We start from the raw sequence: 25328 nt of genomic DNA, 5'->3' as shown, positions 1-25328 counted from the left end.
AGTTTTATGCCCCAATACAGAAGGTCTAATCAGCATTCAATGCCAATATTTAGATGACTTTTATGTCCTTTATTCTTCTTGCTCCACTGTGGCTCTAGTCTCAGAGAGGTAGAAAATATTTGATGCAATATAACCTTGACCTCTGCAGTCAGACTATTTGCCTAGCCATGACTACCAGCTTTGATATGTCTGTGCTTGCTATTTCATCTGAAAAACTGGGTAATAATTTTAAGAAAATCTGCTTCACCTCAGATTTTAGTGAGAGCTAAATGATTTAATAGGTTTCAAGTGCTATATAATACCTGTAACTTCAATTACCATGAAAAGTTAAGTGTTAGGTACATGCTGGATAAATGATGGATTTTATAATTTTTCTTGTGCTCATTAGCTTATCATATTTGTAGAACTCATGAGAACTTAGAGACACAACTTTCTGTCTCCCTTTTATTACAAACTAGTTTCTGTACCAAAGAATAATAAATTTTGTCTATAAGTAACAATAGCATGATACATAAAAATTATTTTAAAAAGTAAATATCATACATATGTCAAACTACTAATAAAATAATAAAACTCATTTGGCATTTAATTTAATTTGGCATGCTTTAACTAGTAGTAATTTTAACTACATTCAAGATACCAAATAAATGTGTCTGCTTAAATTCTAAGCACCATATTCACTGAATCATAGACTAGTTTTAGTAATTTTGTTCACATAATCCCTTTCTTACTTTAAAAATCAATGTTAATGGCTATTCTTTTATTTTTTATTTAAGCACCTTGGTTACAAAATTGTCCATGATGAGTTTCAGTAATAAAATATATACCACCCCTCACCAGTGCTTATTTCCTGCCACCATTATCCCAAGTTTTCCTCCCAAACTTTCCTCCTGTCTCCTCCTTTCCTGCCTGTCTCTAGGGCAGATATTTTTTTCTTGCTCTATCTCTCTTTCTCTATCTTTTTTCTTTACTGACACTGTGGTTTGCACTATTGTTAATGAGAGGGATACCATGCATATCACTTTACAGAGAAATTCTAAATTTTGAGACTTCTATTTTCATTTGTGTTGTAATAAACTATATCATTTCAATTTATTTGTTCCTACAAAGAGGCAGACTATGGTATTGGGTGAGAAGTTGGTGACACTGGTGAAGAATGGTCACAGTGGTGACCAGACTGATGTCTGAATATCTACCAGAAATAACTGTATTACTAAAAGCTATTTAATAATCACAATTTCATAATAAATATTTTAGGATATAGACTGCTTTCTTCCCCAAGTAACTTCTCCAACTTATTTTTTTGTAGTTCCTTACTATTTCCTTACCTATAAATACATTACTTCTTTCTGTTACAGACTATAGACTTGTGAGGTAAACTATTTCTTTATGCCATCCCTCTTCCAGCTAACAGCAGAACTATTTTTCTGTGGGGGTTATTCAGTAAAATATGAGCACAATAGAAATGACACATGACCAGGGATGGCGAGGTGGCGCTAGAGGTAAGGTGTCTGCCTTGCAAGCACTAGCCAAGGAAGGACCACGGTTCGATCCCCCTGCATCCCATATGGTCCCCCTAAGCCAGGGGCAATTTTTGAGCACTTAGCCAGGAGTAATCCCTGAGCATCAAAACAAAAAACAAAAACAAACAAGAAGAAATGACACATGACCAATAAGCTTGGTCTATAAATTCTTACAGATGTAGTCTATCATTTGCCTTCTCTAAGTTAATCAAGAGCTCATTGGTCTCCAAGAATAATCATAGACTCAGTAGCATCAGCAACCATTAGAATCTACCACCCCTGCTGAGAATTCATTAAAAATATCTCCATTGGTTCTGATACATGAAATAAATGTCTCTCTTTCACTCTCCTAGAAAATCCTATAATATTTATATGAGAACCCTAAAACACATTCCTGAATTTACAAGCATAATTATATAAGTATTTGAATGTTAATGGGCTTGTCCTTGGTTGTAAATATATCTTTTTCTCTGCTATTAGATAAAGGGATAATTAATTTTTAGATATCATGCTTATTGTAATTTCAAAAATAAAAATGCCAAACATAAGTTGCCCCAAACGAAAAAATGTTGTTGAGTTTAACCACCTACACACCTCAAAGTCAGGAGACATTTGTAACTGACACATTTGAATTAGACTAAATATAAAATATATTTTTCAGTTTCATCTCTAGAACTTTTAAAACATTAAATCAGATGATGCTGGGTCAAAATTAAATTTTATGGGTTCATAGTTGTAATATGCCTTCAAAAGCAATAAAGATGGGCAAGAGAGATAATGCAGAGAGTCAAGTACTTGTTATGCATGCAGCTGACCCAAGTTGTATCCCAGCGCACCCTATATGTCTCCAGGGCACCAACAGGAGTGACCCCTGAGCACAAATCCAAGACTAAACCCTCAGCACTGCTGGGTGTGGAACAAAAATCAAAAAAATAAAAAAAAGTCACATTACCAAATAATTTTAAAAACAGAATTCTACTGGTCTATATAACTGAACATTCCATTGTAGTTTGGTTAGGAGAGCACTCTGGTGGAGGATATGATATTATAACATTTTATGCATAAAACTCTCTCACTAGTAGCATTGAAATTGACTATGTCTCTCTAGGACCAGAGCAATAAACACAGCAGGTAGACTATTTGCCTTTCACACAGACAACTTGGGTTTGATCTCTGGCATTCCATATGTAATCACTGAGTGCAGAGCCAAGAGTATGCTCTCAGCATTGATGTATGTGGCCATAAATTTCTTTAAAAATTATGGTTTCTAAAATAAAAATAAAATAAAAATGTGTTGTAGGGTTTGAGAGATGGTACAGGGATTAAAGCAGTAACCTTAAAGGTAACCAATTCCAGTTTAATTTCTGGCACCACATTGATCACAAAGTATCATCAAAAGTGGCCCCCAACCACAAGCTCAGAGTAGCCCCTAAGCACTACTGGGAGTGACCCAGAGGCTCATCCTTAAAAAACTGATAACAGTTTGAAATGAATAACCTTTATGGATCTAGCCTTTGACTCATTCTATAACTTATATTATCTTTATTATTGAATGTAAATGTATAATATTAATAAATTGCATTATAAAGATTTTAATAATAAAGTGTTTCTCATACAAAGAGTAATCACAAACATGCAAATTTTATGTAAGATCTCTTTGAAACATAATTCTCATTTAAAATGAGACAATAACACAGAATTAAGTATGCCACTTTGGTCTTTAATATGTACACTGTAAGATATTTTTTATTTTTATTGACTTATCTACCCCAAATATATTTTCTAGGCTACTTTTAAACAATAGCTAGATTACTATTATCTAAAAAATAATAGAAATCTTAGGGTTAATTCTAACTTTTAATTATTCAATTTCAGGAATCCCTATTCTATGGTAAATTTTCAAAAATAACACCAATGTATACTCACACATGTATGCCTGCATGTGAAAACATATACATACATACACTACATGTAAAATCCAATAGCAATCAGAGAAAAAAAATAAAGCAAAAACAAGATTAAAAACTATTCTTATTGGAATGAAGAATTGGAATAAGTGCAGCAGGTAGGGTGCTAATCTTGCACATAATTGGCCTGAGTTTTGTATCACCATTCTATATGACCCCGGATTCCTGTCTGACAGCAGTGACCACTGAATGCAAATCCAGGATTAAACCCTGAGCACTGCCAAGTGTGTCCCACACACACAAAAAAGGAGAAAATACATTCTTATTTTAGTGGTATGTTTTACTTTCAAGTCTTCTAAATCCATCTATCCAAATTTTCTTCTTTCTTACTTTATTTTTCTATAATATTTCAGATTTTGTTAAATGGTATAATTCAAAGATGAGTAGAACATATTTCCTATGATATGTTAAATATAATAAGTAAAATAGATAAAATACAATACACTTGAAATGACTATATACCTTTTCTTTGTAAGGAGGTTTACTTTATCTTCACTCGTACACACTTCAAAATGGGAAACATATTAGTGTATCTATTATAAAAAGTCCTGCTAAAATGAAGTATACCTATAACCTATAAAGACATTTATGAAAGTTTCATTGCATTATCATAATAAAGATTGTAGCTCTGATTAAAACTAAGACAAGTGAAAGAATTAACCACTGATGTAGCATCAGATCTACTTTAGATAACTTACAACTACAGCTATAGTGACAGTTCAAAAAAAGATTTCTCTATGTTCTAGGTATGAAAAGTTAGAATTAATATGGAACCTAACCTAGAAGTTATATTCTTTTCAATAAAATGAGTCAAGAAATTGCTAAATACTCCTTCAGAAAGTTATTTATATAATAAATTTAAAATCAGGCATGGAAGAAAAACTCTAATCTAATAGTATTCCCAGGCTTTGCGCCATGCATTGAGTTGGCCAAGGCTATTCCATACTACTTGTTTCAGTGACCAATCTATCCTACTTGAGAAAATGAGCACTGGCATATGGAGGGAACCATCTGGAATTTCTGCTGCTCAATGGGAGGCTGATGGGAGAACAGATCTGGAAAGAGACTCCAAAAAGAATTAATGAGTACCAGATGTAATTAAAAACTGCTTTTTGCCCCAAAGGAGCTCAAGACCAGCCATGGGGTGGTGCCTTTTGGTTCCGAATTACACCCTCTCTCTACTCTTCATCCATCAAGCACTAAACATCCAACCATCTTTATCCTGGTTTCATTTGCCAAACTGTGGTTTTGTTTGTTTTGTTTTCCTGAAAGAGTTGTATTTGGACAATTATAAGGAGAAAAATATCTTAGCAACAGTAACTGGAGGAATGATAAGATTCATCTGTGAGGAAGAATCACCTGACTTTTCCCATATACCAAATGCAATGAGTAAACATTGAGAACAAAGATGTGCTAGTCTTCTATAAATTCATTAGCTATCTTCAAGATCAGAAAATTTAAACCAATCAAAAGGCTCTGACAGTGGGCTAGATTTCTTTTGTGTTAGTAACAATCTGACTACCATAGTAACAAAGCTTTCCATATCATTTTAACACTAGATTTATACTCATTTCCCCCCCTCGGGATAGTGAGGACCCAAAGTCACTATTGTGTAGCATTCCAAGATAAGTAATCCTATAAAAAGGAGATAAATAAGCCTATAGAAATGAGATTAAGAGCAAAGAGCATAGATTCTGGAATAAATGACAAAGGTCACACCAACAGACATAATTTAGTGGAGGGCAGAGTCACAGTTTACATAGTAGTCACTCTATTAGATCTCATAATTTAAGTGGTGAAGACGGTTTTCACTACAACCCTGCTATTGTCAAAAATGCAGTCTTTGCCAACTTTGGACATAGCTCAACACTCAGGGAGAGTGATGGCATGTAAGGACAGAGCATAAAAAGACTATTTGTAAGCTTGTTATTCCCCTATCCCTTCTGTAATTAGTGGATATTTTCAACATTATGTTCTGGCCCCAAAACCTTCTCATAAATATATGACCCAATGGAAAAGTATGTTTTAAAGTCATTTTGAATTACTATTAAACAACGCAGTTTTCATTTTTTAAAAAGGGAAGAATCTGCTTAGCCCTAAAGTGACTCATACAGTGATTGGTGAGCTTTTCTGTCCTTTGTAGTGTTGTTGAACTTTGTGAGAAGTTAGCAGTTTATTATTTTATTACAATTTATGAGGATGGCTACTGCATACCAAAAAATATAGTCTTAAAATAGAAGTGAGTTTTCATACATAAATCAGAGGCAGGGATGAAAGGTTCATGTGATTAAGAATTAGTGTCAAGCAGACTAAATTATGAGATGAAGGTATTTGATTATCAAGAATGCCTTATCTTCTAGGAAAACCAGAGAAAAGTTTGAGAAGATGAGAACATACTCTTTTTATGACTATGTTCTTTCCTAAAATCTGCTAAAAAATTTAGCCTATCATTCCAGCAAACCTACGCAAGTGGTTTCTTTATTCTACTCTATTATTTTTTTCCGAACTGGTCTTAAAATAGAGAAAAGAGGCAATTTTCAAAGTGGCTAGAGGCACATGATTTCAGACTGAACACCAACTTCCTCACACCTTGAAATAAACACACCTGCTCTGGGAGAGTGGAGAAAAAAGGTTGAAGGTAGTAAGAGCGAGGAAAGAGGAAAAGAATTTTTCAATCGTGGGAAGGATTTTGTTTACATCTATTCATTTCCTCTCTCCACACATACTCTGTTTATTTCCATCTCATACAACGTGCATAATTCCCATGGTAAAATCAACATTTAAATTATGATATTTTAATGGATCAATAAAATGCTTAACATACCATGTTTATCTCTTCCTCTAGTCTATACCATCTGTTCTTCAAAATATTTTGAATCAATTTAATAGTAAGGTCTTTAAGTAAGATTATCAACTCTATCAAATCAATTCTCTTAATCCCAAAATCTAAAAGAAAAAGAAAAATACCAGAAGGTGCTGCTGTTTTCATAAAAATAGAAACAAATATTTTCTTTCTTCCAGTACAAGGTTTCTTTATCTTTTTGTTTTAGTTAAAAAATAAGTCTTAAGGTAGTATTACATTGTCCCTTCCACATTCTTCAAAAAATTTAGAGTGACCAGTGTGTGATCATTTTTATTCTTGTAGATAACTTTAATATATAAATGACTTTGCACTATAATCAACATAAAATTGACATGAATATAGTATAATAAATATAATAAATATATATTATAATAAATATACTATTTAATGTATTAATTTCTCAATGAGTTTGGGGATAAGCATATACTTACTCAGTACGAAAGCATATAAAACTTTCATCACAACCTAAGCTGTCCACCTCTCCAAAATTATTCCAACTTTATATATATATGTATATATATAGAAATTTATTCTTCTCTGATAAGAATATATTAGATTTATCATCTAGCAAAATATTAAGTATATAATATTAAATATTAAGTATATAATACATATGCCAACATTCTGTCATGAGGTAGCTCTCTAGAACTGACTTATTTTTCTTAACTGCTACTTTGAGCCCTTTTTCAACTTTCACCCTAGTTTTCCTACTCAAACCCCAAGTAACAACCTGATTAATGCATCAACAAACAAACCAAATAGACATTTCTCCAAAGAAGTCTTATAATTTGTCAACATGTGTATACATAAATCTCAACATCTTTCATCATTAGGGAAACACAAATGAGAAGCACTATGAAATGATCACTGTTTAGGTTGACTTTTGTCAAAAAATGGAAAGGAGAGTGGAAAGAAGAAAGGGAGGGACTAGAGTAGAGGAGACAACTAGGAAAGGAGAGGAGAGGAGAGAAGGGAAGGAGAGGAGAGGACAAGACCAGAAAGGAGGGAGTGAAAGAGATGGGTGGAAAGAGCAAGGAAGGGGAGGGAAGGAGAAAGGAGAGAAAGAACAATGAGAGCAAGTATAAAATAAATATATTTTACATTTAATATGAATAAAAATATATGGAGCACTATTAATTAACTCAGTTGTTTTGTTTTTCTTTTGGGGCCACATTCCTGGCTATGCGCTCAGAAATTGCTCCTGGCTCAGGGGCCCATATGGGACTCCAGGATCGAACCCAAGTCAGTCCTGGGTCAGCCACGTTCAAGGTAAACACTCTACTGCTGTGCTATCGCTTTGTCCCCAATTAACTCTAGTTTAATGGTCAGAAGCAGGTTAGTTACAGGGCTACATAGCAAGTCTATTCAATGACCTGTTTTCTGCCCAGTTTCCTGTACACATTAACCTCTTTTTTATTCTTTATTTGCAGTTTAGGTACCATTGCTACCAGTATTAATATTTATGGTACTGATGTACAAAATTACTGCACCCCACCACCAAAAAATTACCACACCCCTCCATCACTGTCCCTGTATTACTTCTAGTGCAGTGTACCATCATTCTCTCTACTACTTAGTACCTCAGTTTTAAAATCCAGTTCATCACATTAATTTCATTAAAATAAATTTCTCTTTTTCAATCCCTCTTACATTAGAAAAGACAATATATATAGAAAGTGGCAAGGTTCTTTTATTCCTTAAATGCTATTTTTCCCTCATACTTTCCATTGTTTTATCCAACTGAGAAAAAATTTATTAAGCTCCCTAAAAATAAAATGCTTCTGGGGCCTGAGTGATAATTTATGGTCAGGATATGCAAAAAGTCTCTAGTTCTCCCTATCACCATATGGTTCTCTGAGCACCACTACAAGTAGATTGAGGCAATAACACTGATTCATTCCATACAGGGCCAAGTCTCATTAGCAGAGGTCCCTAAGCCTTCTAAAGCATGCTTAGAAGATCGCTAAAACATTACTTTACAAAAATATAAGTGGCTTTTATTCTATTTGTTTGAATGTATATATGATTTAATTAGTTGTTTCTTAACTGGTGCTTAATAAAAAATAGGAATATAGTGTCATAATCAATAAGAAAGAACCACTACTGGAGTTTTAATGTACCAATGTTTATCATTTCTGAATAGGCCAGACAACTGTATTTGCTCCTAAATTCATAAGATGATGACAGACTTTGAAAATATAAAATTACATTAATAGATATTACTTTCTCAGAATTTTCATGTTTTCCGGGACTATTTTAAATATAGCTGAAGTTTTTTAACTGTAATTTGAAAATTCAAAAACATGACATTTATCTAATGCAAAAATATTGGGAGTTTTCAAAATGAGTTATTCTTCCATTGTATCAAAATATTTTTCCAAAATCATGAATGATTCTAAAACTTTAATTCCAAGTATTTGAAACATAATGCTCTGAGTTTATATCCTCTACCAAAAGTCAAAATATCTCAAATATATCCATATGGATAGCAATGATTTGGCAATATCTATCCTTAGTGTTAATCCCCATTTTTAATTCAGGTATATATAGGTTCCCCAAGAGGATAATAATATATAAACAATAGTATTATCTTTAGCCAATGAATTAACCAAGGCTGTATAAATATACTTAGAAAATATTATTGAGTGACATGTTATATATTGATAAATGACAAAGAAACAGACATGAGTATACACACACAAACACACAGATTGAGAAGCTAAGGTAAACTTTACAAATAAGCCATGCAGTTCTCAGAGACCACCAGGAGTGATTCCTGAGTACAGAGTAAGGAGTAACCCTGAGAACTACCAGGTGTGGCCACAAAACAAAAACAGAGAATAAAGAAATAGTATATAACATTTATAAGTTATTATTAGCTTATAAATAAGCAGAAAATAGCATTTTCTGATTACTAGTGAGATTAAGGTTTATTTATTTATTTTTTTTGAGACTGAAGTTGTAGTAGAATATTTTTTACAGAACTCTATTGACAATAGAGCCTAGTAATGTAAATTAAAATGTTTTATATAATAAAATTTCCCATCTTTTATAATGTCTATATTTTATTTTGTCTTATTGTGGATTTGTTCACAGATAAAGTAAATAAAAGAAGATCTAAAAAAATGATCTCTATATAACTGTTCAATTGTAGTAGACATATTCAGTTTATCAGATTTGGTTAACTATACTGAGCTATAATTTTTGATGTATATTAGACAAATAGTTCCAAATCTATTTACTGAAATTGTCTTTTCCTACTATTTTGAAATAGCATTTTAACAAATATGAAAATTCATATATATCTATAGGTCCCTTCTCGACTATATTTTTTAATTATGTTATGTCTAAGTCTATTCCTTTGACAATTTCAAATTGCTCTGGTTACTTATTTCACTTATTTTTAAATAGAATTCACCTTAGTCTCACTTATCCAAGAAAAATACAATTTTACCATAATTATTTTCCTTCCTAATTAGAGTTGAGCTCTTTGTCATATTTTTTCTTGTTCTATTGATTGTTACCTCCAGTAATAGAAATGATGATAAGCTTTTATGTTTTATTCTTGACTCTGACAGGGTACAAATAATCTTTCTACATTTTGATAGTGTTTCCTGCAGGTATTTTTATAAATATTTTATATCAAGTTAGGGAATATTCCTTCTACTTCGAGTTTAAATTCTTCTACCTCTACTTCTGGTGTTGCGTTACTGCACTAAAATTGATCAAATGCTTTTCTATTTATAGTTTAAGAAAAAAATCCTCTTGATATTCCCACATAATTTTCTTGATACCACCATGTACAATTTTTCTCTTCCAGTGGAAAGCAAATGAATTTGACACACTGTGACTATTAGTTTTACCCTTAAGCAAAGCATAGAAATAACTTTGTGCCCTATTCAAGAGGGAGACTGGATTTTTTTCACACTACCAATGGGTAGGGGGACAAGCATGGAGAAACACCTCAAAATATTGCTAGTAACAATGTCTTAGCTTTTATATTTGCCTTAGATAACTTATAAAAACATTTTAAAGAATTTTTCACCTTATAGATGTTCTAAATATTCTGAGACTATTGATTTGATAAGTTTAAATATTATACTTTCTGTTTTTAGTTTAACTGCTTCTTCTTTACACTTTTCCCATCTTTATTCTGTTCCAATGCCATTGAATTAGCCTTGACTCATTCACTCTCAGCTCCCCAATAGATAACACTTTTATCATTTACTTCTGTAAACTTAAGGACTCTGGAATCTTGCATAGTCTGAACATTCAACAGACTTTTCCTGGTGGGGAGGGAGAAAAAGAGAGACAGAGAGACAGACAGACAGAGAGACAAAGAGAGGCAGTGAAAGAGAGAGACACACAAACAGAGGGAGACAGAGAGAATGAGAGAAAGGTGGAGTTTGTCACTGTATCAAATGAGAGATAGCAGTTAGGAGAGTTAAACTTTTGGGGTTAGTATCATTATAAGAAATAATCTTGGAGAAGGAAGAGAGAATTTTCTAACTTTGCCATAACCAGGTACATCAAAATAATGTCTTTCAAGAAGTAGAATCATTCTTGCATTTCTAAGATTACCCTATTTAATTTGATTTTTCTAATCGACATGTGTATTTGATCTACTGAGATGTCTGTATCATTAGTGTCAAAATCTAAAATTTTTGAAGGAAGGTTGCACAGCTGGTTGTCCAGGGGTTTGCTCCTGCATCTGCACTTAAATTTACTCCTGATGGTACTCAAGCAATCACAGAGAACATCACATATCAAGTAAACACATAATAAAACACAAGCACCCTATCTGCTGTACCATACTTGTGTCCCTCAACTTCTAATTTATTTTGTTGGTGCTCTCATAGCTTAGTTAGAATCAAAGCTGTGGACCTGAGAATAAATTGAGAATTTCTGTGTATTTTCTGGTTCTAAAAGAGTTGATAAAATGGGATGATAAATTTAATGGTACATTTTTGCATTTCTTTTAAGCAGTAACTAAGCAGGTTACTTAAGCCGATTATGGGCTCCAATGGGGCAATCAACTAACCCAGAAAAATTTTTCACTGGTGCAGTGGGCATAAGGAATTTTACTATTGTATTGTTTGTAAAAAGGGTTCTTTTGGACAAAAATCAAACTTAAGTGTTAATTAGTAGTAACTAGTTCCATAGACCTATGACTACAATTCTAATATTATGGAATATTTAAGTCACTTAATAAGATGAGGTGCTTCTCGCTGATGCAATTGTCTTTCTAAGAAAATTCTTAACATTTTTAAAACTCACATACGAATACTTTGTGTATACTGTCATGTTGAATTGGGTATAATTTTACCACAGCATATAAGAATTAGGAGTGAGATTCTCAAAACAAATTTTCCAGTCTTCCAATGAGCTTTATAATCTCCATATTACAGCTTTAATGATTGAGAAAGAAAGACACTACCTCAAAAGTGGTGATGGGGATAAAAAGTGAATGACTTTAATACAGGAGGTAGCTTGTCTTATGACTTGGTGTAAATTGCCAGCTCAAACCCTAGCATCCCATAGGGTCCAGTAAGCACTGCTTAGTGTGACCCAAAAACCAAAATAAAAAATAAGTGCATCCATCTAAAATGCTTATAAAAAAGGCTTATAGATAATAAAAATCTCAATTAACTAGCATTTGAACATATATATAAGTAAAAACATAATTTAAACAGGACAATATAACCACAATGAGGATACCATTATTCTAGGGAAGGGCAAGAAGAAATCATCAAAGGTTATTTGATTTTTAGCATATCTCTATATAATTTTAAACAAATAAAAGTTAATGTTTTATTTCAATGTTTTGCTGTTGTTCCCAATAATCCTGTTAAAGCTGTTTTGTTATAGTTTAGTAACATGGTTATAATAAAAGTTGGTTATGGTACTGATGTACAAATTTACTGCACTTCAACCTCACCAGAGGTTTCAGGACTCTTCATGATTTTTATTTTTTGTTTTTGTCTTTTTTGGGGGGTGTATACCCAGTGATGCTCAAGGGTTACTCCTAGCTATGCTCTCAGAACTCGCTCCTGGCTTGGGAAATTATATGGACGCAGTGGATCAAACCGTGGTCCGTCCTAGGCTAGCGCCGGCTAGGCAGACACCTTACCGCTCCACACCACTGCTTCAGCTATCTCTTCATGATTTTTAAAGAATAAAAGTACAAAAGTGTAATTCTTCTTGTAAAGATATGCAGTGATACCTGAGATTGAATGCATGAGGCAAGCGAGAGAAGTATTAATGTAGTTACAAGATACCATGAAAGAAAATGTGGATTAAGGAAGATCTGTATTAAAATCCTGGATTAATCTTTACTGACTGGAATTTAGGGAACACTAAATGAACCTGTGAATATTCAAAGTGCAGTCAATAAAAAGCCTCCTTCAGTGCAAACTGCTAGTATTATAAAATAATCTCAGCTGATTTTATTTTTTTATTTTTTTGGTTTTTGGCTCACACCTGGCAGCGCTCTGGGGTTACTCCTTGCTCTATGCTCAGAAATCATTCCTGGCAGGTTAGGGGGACCATATGGGATACCGGGATTTGAACCCCCGACCTTCTGCATGCAAGGCAAATGCCTTACCTCCATGCTATCTCTCCGGCCCCAAAATGTTATTATTTTTGTTTATTTATTCATCTTGTATTTTACTCTTCGTTGGTTTTGATGCATGTTCAAGTTAGAACTATTCAGTCTTGACTTCCACACATATACAATGTGATGCCAATGTCATATCGTAAAGCTTCATATTGGTAAAATAAACACTAGAATGCAGAGCATAAAAACCTGAACTTACATATTCTCTTCTAAGGGAGGGGAAACTAAGGTCAAACCAGCTATTCTCTGGGTTCATTCCTACCTCTATGGTCGGGGATTATTCCTGGTTGTGCTATGGAAAACATATGAGCAAACAAAGACTAACTGCATGTAAGTTAAGCACATTGCATCCTCTACTATCTCTGTACGTACTAAACTATTTTATACATATTTATTAAATATATATATATTACTTTTTGTTTTGAGGTCACACCCAACTGTGCTTGGGGTTTACTACTGGCTCTGTATTAGGAATCCACCTGGCAGTATTCTGGGGACTATATGTAGTGCCAGTGATCAAATCCAGATAGGCTATATGGAAGGCAAACCCTCTACTCACCGTTCTATCACACCAGCCTAGATTCCACATATAAAACTCATAGCTTGGGGCTGGAGCAATGGCACAAGTATGCCATTTGCCTTAAACATGCTAACCTAGGTTAGACCACTATTCGATCCCCTGGAACCCCTTATGATCCCCCAAATCAGGAGTGATTTCTGAGTGCATAGCCAGGTGTAACCTCTGAGCATCACAGAGTGTGGCCCAAAAACCAAAAAAAAATCTCATAGCTTTATATTACTATGATTAACATAATACTGTATGTTTTACTGTTAAGTGAATTATCTAATTTCAAATTCAATCTTTTGAAAACTGTATTTTTATATAATTTGACTCATTTGGATCACATAAGGTCAAATCTGAAAGGCTTTTTTTATCTTCATCCATCTCAATGATTACATGGTATGATCTTTTGATTTTAATATAACCTCTGAACACTCATAGATAATCTGGGGTGTTCAGACAAGCAAAGCCAGCATTTTACTGTGAATTCTGCATGATCCTTATTAAGTTGTGTGATTGATATATGCCTATGCTGGCATAGGAAATGGCAGCCTAAAAATGCAGGAAAAAAGACACTAGAGTTGTAGAGTTCACAAAAATTCTGATAAGTTTTTTCCTTGAATAAGTTTTCAACTAAGTACAGTGTGATTTTAAAACATTTATAAATAAAAAGCTCCTCCTACACTCTGAGCACTAACTTGCTTCCGCTTTCTCTTTGTTACCTGAAAATTCTGACACAAAGCTTTATGCTCCCTGGGTTCTACTTTCCCTTATCTCAGGGTTGGATGGGGGTGGGGGAAGGTAATTTTTCATACAGCTCTGGGGAAGAGACTCATAACCATACTTAATGTATACAAGCTGTGATTTCCATGCAAACGGTTGCTTTCCCAGAAAAATGAAACAGCCTTCTTAAGCAGTTAAAAACCCTTTAACTATTTCTTTCCTGTTGCACTTGAATTTCCAGGCCTGCATGCACTTCCTAAAGTCTTTCCTCTGCAGCATATCAAAGTGAATAAGAAGAATTAGAAGTCTTTTTGTCATGTTTCCGTCCTAGGCAATCAGCAAAAATATAGGAAGCACATAGAAAAAACCCAAAAGACATTCAACATTTTTCTGATCCCCTTAGTTACAATTCATTTCTTCACCAGGACTACGATCTAGTCGTTGGTTGTTTTCTAAAAATTAAAATATGAGCCCCTCTGCCATAGCCAATATCGTCTTTCTAACCAGGCACTAATTCCTTCTCGTTTATATCTTTTTTTCTATAGTTTCACCCCAAAAGAAAACAAACAAAAACAGGTGCGTCTACACTATGCAAATGAGAAAAGGTAACCTCTGAAACCATTTCACAGCAAACAGAAGATCCTCAAGCTGCTCAGAACTTAAAACCACGGGTGGCGTATCAACTGCATAGATGCTGAACTGCAGGAGGCCTGCAACCTGGGAAGGCACTAAGTCCCTGGAGAGCTATAAATTCCTGATTGGCACCTCACATCAGGGCCAGGGATTCTTCAGATGCTGAGCCATGGGAGGCCCATCAAGTGCTCAGGTGGAAGGTACAAAGAGGAAAGAGGAAGCAGACTGCCTATAGGAGTCACTTGAATTTTGAAAGGCCACCGGCTCACTAGGGGAGAAAGGAATGTATGGCACCCACTGGCAATAAAAGAATTCAAAGAACTCCTCTAAGTAAAGGAAAACACCTGGGCTCTCTCACATATTGTCTTCTTACAGTACCAGTAGGAAAGACAGCTCGCAAAAGGTGTGTTTCTATTCTAGAGATTCTAAGTAAATGTTGCTATGGAATAATTTGCAGATCAGTTTTAGCAGCAGCCTAAAAGGGATCCCTGACCAAGATCTCCTAGCTAAGGATTTTCTACCTAAGGTTCTTAAGATCTCATTGCCTCCATCCAGCCTTGGTTGGTTGATCAACAGCTCAGCAGGGCACTGATAACTTCTTCTTCAGCTCCCCAAATTCTTAGAAATAATCAAGAAGGGACTGATTAAACAGTTCCTTCATCTTTCTCTTTGATTTTACTCCTCACCTGGTTGAGCACCCATTCATTCGAACTCCTTTCCAGAGCATAACAAAATCATGTTTATTATAATCTCTACCCTTAAAGCAACATACAAATAAAAAAAATCACAGAATAGGTAAGTTGGAAATTATGAACTCAACAAATAATTACATTTGGTCTTTTGAGAAATTTTTACTAAATTAACAGTAGTGTAACAGCATTATGGGGGGTAAAGGAGGGAGATCTGGGATGCATGCGGGGAACAGGGGTGGAGGGAATACACTACTGATGGGAATGCCCCTCATTCTTTGTCACTATGTACCTTAAATCTTTCTATAAAATAATTGTAATTCACTTTGACCACAATAAAAAATTAAAAAAAAAAAAAAAAGCTAGCTACAGTGGCCTGATTTTCTCATTCACAACTGAGAGGAAAGTTTCCTGACACCACAAAAAAAAAAAAAAAAAAAAAAAACCTGGGATATGGCAATGAGTATGTATGGAGCCAATAGTTGTTCCCATGACAGTATGCTTCAAGAGTGTAGAAACCCTGACTCTCTTAGGCCACGGGAAGTTCCAATCTTAACCCAATACTTACTGTGCCTATGCAAAAAAGAAAAAAAAAAGTGGGGGGAACACAAAACATTGCCACTCCAGCATTCCTTTTTCTTGTTTTGTTTTGTTTGTTTTGATATTATTTTCCTTCTCTTCTTTGTTTTACTTTTTCCTTTCTTTTTCACTCTTGTAGATATTATTTGGTAATTTTTTTTTTGGCTGGGTGCATTTTTTTTAGGTAGTTGATACCAAATTTTTCTTCTTTTCTCCTTAACCTTTTTATCTCCAATAGAATCACATAACTTGAATCATTCAGCCTCATAAATTGAGGGGGAGGGGGAATGATGATATCAGGACCAGTCATACGAACATGTAGTGAAAATAAAAAATGATCAGACTGGGACACCAAACCCAAAGTCAATGACAACAGAATAGATACCCAATCTACAACAAGCTGTAAAGTGGAGACCAGTTACACTAGAATTCTGAGGGGTAAAGGAGGGATATATGGGAGACATGATGGGAACAGGAGTGGAGGGAGGACACCATTGGTGGTGGGAATGCCCTGTCACCATGTATCGTAAATAATTCTGTGTAATGCACTTCAGTCACAATAAAAATTTAAAAAAATAAAAATAAAGTAACATTAGTAATTGTAGACTTTCCAGAGGTGGGTATACCATGTACTGTTTCTCAAAGATGTTTAATCCTGCAACTGCTTTTACATAGAACATCTCTTATTGCTGGATTCAGGGAAGAACATTAATCACAAAATTTGTGAGTATGTGTGAAACCATAACTGTCAACCAACCAAATAATGGGTGGGAAGATAAGCAGGAAGGAATGTTTTTGTTTGATTGATTTATGTTTTGTTTTGTTTTGTTTTTTGTCCATAGCCAATGGTGCTTAGGGATTACTCACCCCTGGCTCTCCACTCAGGGATAACTCCTAGCTGGCACAGATGCAAGGAATCAAATCCAGGTCAACTATGTGCAAGGCTAGCCTAAACGCTATACCAATCTTCCAGTCCCAAATTAGGAAGGAATATTGGAAAAAGGGTGACATAGGCATGGATGGGAAAGTGATCAAGGCCCTTCACCAGTGGAAGTGTGAGTAATTTTGTACCTCAAAACGAGAAACTAACACTATTGCAACACTAATAAACTATAATTTATCTAAAAAAAATCCTAACTGTGTTTCACATTCTACCACCAGTGATCACTCAGGTGAGGTATTCAGACATTAATAGGTAGAATTAAAATTTTTAAAGGAGTAGAAAAATTAAAGTTTTTCTCTGTTACATGAATACAATCTGTTATATAGTGTAGGGATTTGGCTTTCAATCATTTTCCTTCAGTTTGTGAGGTTTTCATGTGAATTTTTTTCAGTGGTCCAGCATGTCTACTGGAATTCTAGCCAGTGGGATCATGTTCTGGGAGCATGAAACAGAAGGGTGCATTGGTACCTTTTATTATATATATATATGATATATATATAGTATATATATTATATATATATATATATATAATTTTCCCCTGGGGGTACATCCAGTGATGCTCAGAGGTTATTCCTGGCTATGTGCTCGCTCCTGGTTGGGGACCATATGGGATTCCAGGGGATCAAACCGTGGTCCATGCTAGGTTAGTGTGTACAAGGCAAGCACCCTACCACTTGTGCCACTGTTCCGGCCAGCCCCATCTTTTATTATATTTTTCCCCAAACATAGTTGTTAAAATTATCCCAACTGGAAAGAAGGCTTGGAGTGGTAGGCTTTTTTTAAGACATACTCTGTTTTTAAATGGAGGGTATTAGAGATAGAGAGAGGGGAAGAAGAGAGAGAGAGAAAGGGGGGAGAGAGCAAACAAGTTCAATCTACTTATCTAAATCTCTAGTTCATTACCCCATTGCTAAGTAAATACATGGAGAGACTAAAATAGGAACTTTCCAGGATGTTAGTTATATAAAGGGTCTTCAAATTAGATGCACAGCAAACCAAACTGTAAAGGTTAAGAGAAAGGAAGAAATAGATATTCATTAGTGATATATCTTAAAATTTGAAATTGAATTGCACTTGATTAAGCAAAAACTCTAAATAGAAAACTAGACTGCCTCTAGTTTGGATTAAGTATGGCTTTTCAGTCTGCTGGGCACTTTAGAGCTTCTCTGCATCTAATGATTTGTTCTACTTTTCTTCATCTTAAATATTTGTGAGCCCTGGATCCCTAAAAGTTATCTAATGCCATCTGTTTACCTTTTTTACATGATAATGTCACCTGAGGGAAGTTCAGTATCCACATCAAAAACATTGCTCTTCTAAGGATTGAACTGGATTTAATGAAGTTAGACTCAGCATTTCTCAAATAGTGGTAGGAGTAGTGAGTGAGAAAATATGGTGTTTCCAAGCACTCCTGTGGAGGGTTTGCACAAGGAGGAAGACTAAGAGCGAGGCTGTACTTAGCTAAGTGAATTATAGACCTCACTCAGCTAGTCTCCAGCTAGTTACAGGCACCAGTAGGAATTCACCTCTTTTATCAAGGTGCTCCTAGTGTCCAGTTTTACTTTAGACTAGAGTTAAAATTCTCTGCTTTTTTTTTGATAAAATAAAGAAATAGCTGGTATTTGATGGAAAGTAAATTAAACTCCAACTCATTTCCTCAATGCCTTTTGATATAAAGCCATTACTGGACCTACACTGTATCAGCAGAAATGATTGCTACTAGTGATGCTACTGCATTGTGATCCTTGATGGTGAGTCATGGGTCTGCTCTCAAATCAGAACTTTGACACTGAATCTAAATCACTCGCTTCTTCATTAATCATTGGGCAGCACATACAATGTGGGTACATCTTCTTTTTTTAAAATTGTATTTATTTTGTTTGTTTTTGGGACACACCTGGTGGTGCTCAGGGATTACTCATGGATCTGCACTCAGAAATCACTCCTGGTAGGCCCAGGGGACCATATGTGATACCAGGAATAGAACCCTGGTCAGTCACTTGCAAGACAAACATCCTACCTGCTATGCTATTGCTCTGGCCCCTAAATTTTTTTTATTAAGACACCATGATTGACAAAGTTATTCATAGTTGAGCTTTAGGTATATTATATTCCAGCAACAATCCCATCACCATGAGATGCTTAAATGAGCAACTAGTTTTATAAGAAGCACTTTTAGAAACTCTGGATAAACTCTGGGCAAACTACCATTAACAGAGCCTGGATATTTTGACCTTATAATATGACATTTCTTTATATTTACTTACATGAAGTTCAGTTCATCATTGATGTTTCAATAACTCTGAATGTTTCCTACAACACACTTATTCATATTTTAGTTTATAATTACATATGTATTTATATTTCTGTTTTTCTGTTACTGAACAGCAAGTGCAAAATAAGTATTTAATCATTAGGTTCATTTGGGGGGGGATTGGACCACGCCCACCGGTGCTCAGGAGTTGCTCCCAACTTTGAACTCAAAAATTGCTCCTGGCAGGCTCAGAGGACCATATGGGATGTGGAGAATCGAACTTGGGCTAGCAGCAAGCAAAGCAAATGCCCTAGTGCTGTGATTTTACTCTGGCCTCCAGGTTCATTATTTTATACTCAGCATGAAGCAAAGTATCTGGCAAGTAGTAAGTGATATGCATATTAAGCAGTTGCTTAATACATGCATGATTTTTGAACTCTGCTTCCTGATCAGGCACATTGGGCAAACTATATTAATAAAATAAGTGTAAATCCATTTTGAGGAAAAGGGACACTTTAAAGAAGTCTTTTAATTTTTTAAGAGCATATGGCCTTAACATCTCCATTTCTGTGGAATCCTTATGAATTAAATGCACCAACATTATTCAATGCAATTTAGAAATTCTGAGGAATGTTCATCTAAGAATAAAATGGTAGATTTTTTAGTGTAATAAAACATGATTAATTAAATAATAAATTGATAAGGCCTTCAGAGTTATTAGCAATTCCCTATTAGAGAATTCAACTGTCTTTAAAAAGCAGGACTCACATGATGTTAACTAAAAGCATCTCTAGCTCTATACTGCCAACCAGTGTAAAAATGTGGCCTTTCTTTCTCTTTTGAAATTTTGCAGCCTGCGGCTTATACTCCAAAAGGGAAAAGCTCAGAAGCATGTGAGGACTAAAGGTAAACAGGTCTTGCATAGCAATCTTTGTGACCTACTGAAAGTCTCAGAATATTTCTACTAGCCCATCTCTTCAATCAAGAAAGTCATTAATCTCAAACTTGATTCAAGAGGAGAGCAGAGTTTCCATTTCCCATAGTGCTTCAAATTTATTCCACTGTGTACTCAAGAAATACTTCTGGTGGGCCTGGGGGATCATAGGTTTGCTTGAGGATTTCTTAGTCATCTGGCAATCTGGCAAAGGTGTTGCCACAAACTTTCTAATTTTTAATCCCTTTAAGGAATTAAAACTTTAAGTGTCTCAAAACATCCCTGCACCAGTGCTGAATAAACCAGAAACTGTGTCGTTTAATTTACTAAATATTATGGTTCCTATTATTAAACTATGTAAAGGGGGAGTATAAAAGAACAGAGAAGATTATCATTTATTGGCCGCACTTTTTGCAGAATATCTGCAAGTTTCATGACAGTAGCAATGAGAACTGGCATTAGACATAGCTCTTTAATGCTCTAATAAAATTATATACTTACTTTATTCTATCATACACATTACTTGAGTTATTGTGATAGTTTTCACAATATTGTTTTTCTTGTACAATTGTATTTTACTTTATGTAGCTATGAATGGATCACAAGACTGCCAGAGGGCTTTATTGTATACAGAAAGTTTGTGCCACTCTGGTCCATAAAAGTGTGATGACCGAAGGGCTGACAGAGAGCCACAGATACTATTCCTGCCTTGCTGGTCCATTTGCATCTCCAGGGGTTTCATCACTGGGCAAACTTCTTATCTTTTTAGCTCTCAATATCAGGAAACTCCAAGAGCTCCTTCAGAAAGTCAATTTGAGTTTAATCAACTCAAGAAATGGCAATTCTACCTACACCAATAATTGGGAAATCATGAATTATTTAATTCTACATTCCAAGAATATCTGCATGGAAAACAGACCATAATGCAAAGAAAAAAAAAGAAGTAATTCAATTAGATCAAGTGAAAAAAAAATAGTCCTGCTCTACATTAAGGGCCCTATGGGCAGCCTTTCCTCACTTGGCTCTTACTTCCCCAACAGTTAGGAGGGTAAAATACATATGCAATCATTCAGGTCGCTTTCTCTTGTAAGAAATCCTGTCTCCTCAAAGAATATTAATTCCATGAGACAAATTTCTTGAGGGAATGAAACTAAGTATAATATGTTTATACCTTTAAGTCAAGGAAAATTTTTATTAATTTTCAGCACACTTGTTGCAGTACAGATCATGGAAAATGGGGTTGGTGAGAACTTTAAAAGGGATTTTTTTTTTTAGTCTGCTGGAAATCTCACAGGTGTTGCCAGTTTTTAATCCCTTTAAGTCAAGTGTCTCAAAAATGGTCCCTGCTCTAGTTCTAAGTAAACAAGAGAAATTTGTTATTCTATTCACTAAATATTATAGTTCCTGCTATTAACATTCTAAAATAAATATTTACCAAATCTAAAATTAATGATGGACTCAGTACTCTGAAGTTGAAAATAATTAGCGGGATAAAGCAATAATACAGCAGGTAGTAACACATGACTTCCATCTGCAGCCAACTTGAGTTAGATCCTGACCAGACATGATGATTCCCCCAAGCCCACCTTAGTGCAGAGCCAGGAATAAGCTTTGCACACTACCAGATATAGCCCCCAAACAAACAAAAACAAAAGCAAAGAGAAAATAAAATACTTAGCCAGAATACTTTGAGGAATCATTGGCAACTTTCATTATGACCTTCAAATCTTATGTCCAAACCTGTACTAGGTAAGGCATACAGGAGACCCCACATGCCAGGACTTCTGTTCCTCTTCTACTAATATGTTAGGGTCTCTGGGCTGACAGCTGGCCAAAGACCCCCTGAACTGACCACTTAGTCCAGCGGACTGAGATCCCACGCCCCCACAAGACTGGTCTTCAGGGCCAGACCTTGTAACTCGGGCCCTGGGGGGAGGGAGGAGGAGAGAAACTCCTCCCCTATGCAATCTTTTAAATTGTTTTAAAAAACTTTAATACTGTAACCCAATTAGAAATGACAGTGGTATTTAACTGAATATGATGCATTCCATTTTTCCAAGTGTATTCAGCTCAACAAAGTTCTATAAATTGACTATCATTTGAATCACTGAAGAACAATTGTAAATATTCTATCTAGAAAGTCACCAGTAACATCCTAGATTTGTTCTTGTAACATCAGAGACTTGTTGATTCTAATTGAAACAAAGATAAAAATGTTTCTGCTTGCAAATGACCATCAAGATCCGATGCAATATGTAAGATTAAGATAACACAAGCCTTTTGTTTTAGATTTGAGTTGTGGAACCTCCAGAGAATTTGTAGTATCTAAGTAATTGCTTAATGATTGCTAGTTAATTTCTACTCTTCCTCTTCAAAGTCATCATTGGAACATTCACTTTGAAAATCTGGACCATTTTGGTAATGTTTTGTGTCTTTTTCCTTCTTTAGTTCCTCATTTTCCATGTTTCATGATTGTTGCATTTCTGATTTTCCTTTCTGCCACTTAAATTAGTTTTGATTTGTTTTGCTTTGTGTTTCTTTGTTTACAAAATTTTTGTCTTCTTTTTCTTCAATAGCTCTCTCTTCAATATTTATTTGAATCCTATCTAATTCAATCCCCAAGTAACCCTTAGTAAATGCTTCTGAAAAATATTGAATCTAAATCCAGGTTCCATTTGTTTTTCCCAAGCCCTTGTAACTCCCTTTCTTTTTTCACCTAGACATGATTGTATGACACAAGATATGTCTATGTCAGAATTTATTATCCTTTTGCTAAAAGTATTCCTTCTTCTGCATCCTCTGTTTCTATCAAAAGTACCTCCTATCATTCACTCATACACAAAATTTCTGAGTCTTCTAGTTTTATTTTCAAGTAAGATTCATCTAAAAGTCCTGAGGAAAAATAATAATGCATAGTTTTAAATTGCTTGTGGAAGTATGCAGAAGAACTTGTAGTAGTAAGATAACAACACCTATTGTATACCTAGAAAAGCATATGAGTTATGAGTATAACTATTAGAAATCTATCAGACTAGCACATAAGATGATCAAAATATCACATTTGTTAGACACAAGAGAAAGGGCTGTGTTAAGTCCTAAAAGTGGTAATTCTCTAGGTGGATCTAAATACTAAAACTAATGTTTGTTGTCCTACTTCTTCACATGTGTCTAGATCCTGTCACCAGATTCTTATTTGTAAATCTTGAAGAACTATCTCACCTGCTAGAAAAAAGTTACAGTACTCAATACTAATGAATTATGACATTATGGCTATGAATGTGTTTCACAGGTGAGTAAGGACAGAAAGGGCTTTGAAAGAAACACTCAGCATAAAACTCTAATTAGTTCTAGCAAGTTAGCAAGTCAGATTGTCAAGCCCTATATGACTCCAGGTCCCAAGAGAAGATCTGGAGAGTTCTAATTAGCTCAGGTACAAACACTAAGGGAGAGATTGACAAACTGAACTGAGATTAGAATGGGATATCAACGTATTCTATTTCATTTTCACTGTATGCCTTTTGTTATTTATTGAAAATTGAATTTCAACTGTTGTTTTTTTTTTAAATTTTATTTTCTAGTTTTGTAAACTAGGGTTAGCAACACAAGCCAAAAAAACTAACTATGCTGGACACTGACCTCATTGACATTGACGTCATCCTGAGGTCACCATGAATGATTGCTGCTGGCTACAGATACCATAGGGCCTCCACTATCATTTTAACTAAAACTGATTCATATGCATAAAATATTTGTAGTTTTAAAAGTGACTTTTTAAAAAAGAAAATTTTAGATTATTCTCCCTTAGTAGAACATTCAGTATCATGTAGTTGACCAATCATTAGGAACTGGCTATATTAACCTGTAAGAAGCTGTAGGAACCTTGGTCATTGCCAACAAGAAAACTCTCCAACCTCCAATATATCTCAAATATAATTCTATTTTAGAGAGACAACCTAAAACACAGATGATGCAGTAACAGTATTCCACCTTATACATTTTTCAATCAATTAGTAATGAAGTTTAAAACAAGGAAATGGAAATACTACTTACTACATTTTTCCTAGGTAAAAGTAATACATCTTTTTACCAGGTAATAATATTAATAATATGCATTTGACACTTCTAGCATTTGAAAACTCACAAGATTATAATGATTTTAGCTTATTTTAGTTCAGTAGAAAGCCACTATAACCCTTGTCAAGTAACAAATCTCTACATCTGTATTTTTATATACTGTCATGCTATAAGTATACTTACATTAAAAAGAAATAAAATTTCTAGATAAATATTTCAATTCACTAAAGGATTCTATATTGCAAAGAATTTCTCACTAAAATTAATTAATAAACTCCTATGGCAGGGTTTTTGGGGAGTGTTGTGTCTTATCTAATGGTGCTCAGGTGTTACTCCTGGTTCTGCACTCAGAAATCATTCCTAGGACTATAAAGGTTGCCAGGGACTAAACTCGGGTTGGTCCCAAATCAGACTCGTGCAAAACAAATGCTCTGCTCACTGTGCTATCCCTGGCCCAATATAGTATGTTGTTAAATAAACTGTATATAGTGTGTTGCTTAATGAACTGCATGTATAAAGTCAATTTACATTTAATATTTCAAAACTGTCCAGAGAAGTAGTAGAAACATGGCCCATGGAGCCTGAGATTCTCATTTTTTCTTTTCATGGAAAGACAAATTCTTAACATGATTTAACTTTAGGGAAGATTCACTGAGGTCTGATTTTTTTTCTTAAAAAAAAAAATAAAAACTCCTAAAATAATTTTAAAGTTTTTTTAAAGGTCCTTTTATATTTGAGTTCAGTTTCCTTCCTTCCTTCCTTCCTTCCTTCCTTCCTTCCTTCCTTCCTTCCTTCCTTTTCCTTCCTTCTTTCCTTCCTTCCTTCCTTCTTATTTCCTTCCTTCCTTTACTTCTTTCTTTTTCTCTTTATTCTTTCCTTCTTTATTTCTTTCTCTTTTTTCTTTATTTTTTTCTTTTCCTCTTTTGTTCTTTATTTCTTCAATAAGAATGTGGTATCCATGTCAAAAT

At 34.6% G+C, this 25328-nt stretch overlaps 1 protein-coding gene across 1 annotated transcript in view; it reads right to left on the bottom strand.

Moving 5' to 3' along the window:
• The window catches only part of PKHD1 (PKHD1 ciliary IPT domain containing fibrocystin/polyductin), a 507893-nt gene that overhangs the window by 181184 nt on the left and 301381 nt on the right, over positions 1-25328 (bottom strand). The window lies entirely within an intron of this gene.

This window comes from Suncus etruscus, chromosome 18 (genome assembly GCF_024139225.1).
Source record: "Suncus etruscus isolate mSunEtr1 chromosome 18, mSunEtr1.pri.cur, whole genome shotgun sequence".
In the NCBI taxonomy this organism is placed as follows: Eukaryota; Metazoa; Chordata; class Mammalia; order Eulipotyphla; family Soricidae; genus Suncus; species Suncus etruscus.
The sequence above is the reverse complement of the archived record's forward strand: the minus strand, read 5'-3'. Positions and strand labels throughout refer to the sequence as shown.